This window comes from Lolium perenne, chromosome 1 (genome assembly GCF_019359855.2).
Source record: "Lolium perenne isolate Kyuss_39 chromosome 1, Kyuss_2.0, whole genome shotgun sequence".
NCBI classification, from domain to species: domain Eukaryota; kingdom Viridiplantae; phylum Streptophyta; class Magnoliopsida; order Poales; family Poaceae; genus Lolium; species Lolium perenne.
In genome coordinates this window covers 201,475,654-201,476,425 of record NC_067244.2, presented here as the reverse complement: position 1 = coordinate 201,476,425, position 772 = coordinate 201,475,654, and positions in this window count along the sequence as shown.

The window sequence follows — 772 nt, the reverse complement described above, 5'->3', positions numbered from 1 at the left end:
TTTATTTTTGTGAGCATTTTGATATATTATTCATATTTTTCTGAGTTGAAATGAATTTTATATGATTTTACAAAGTTTCAGCATTTTTCTGGAATTCGAAATAAAGCAAAAATCTAAACATACCGGTTCGGGCTATACCTACAGTCACAGACATGTGGGGTCTCGCCAGGTCAGACGCCACGTTGGCGAAGACTGGTCAACAGCCACGCGCGGGACCTACTGGCCACGTCGGCCTCGAAGGTCATTGACCGCCGACGGTCAGCGCACGACGGCGCCGCCGTTTTATGGCCTCCCGGGACGCGCGACCAGGATTTTCCGACTCCTCTTGATCTACTGAACATGATGGTGGCGTTGGTTTCTCGAATAGTTCACCGGAACATCACCGGAGAATGAGCCCGCGGCGGAGCAAGTCCGGTGAGATCTCGAGAGCGAGCTATAGACGACGAGATGATGCAAATAAGAGGTCTACGTATGCGCAATCATACTGTGATGCTGATGGTGTGATCGGTGAGGTGGATCGTGGACGGAATCGGGCATGAACTCGCCGATACCGCAAAAGTAAACCGAAAGGGAATTGCAAAATTGGCTTGATCCCGAGCTCTCCTTGGACGATTGGCTCCACCATGATGATCCTTGAGTCCAGGCGCTTCCAACGAGCTACTGCACGGAGCTTGGGGTGGTCTCCTCCATCGAATTCGTCCTCGACGACGGTGACAGTGAGTGGATAGTGGTGAGGGATAGAGAGGGTTAGGGAGTGAATGAAGGAGCGGAG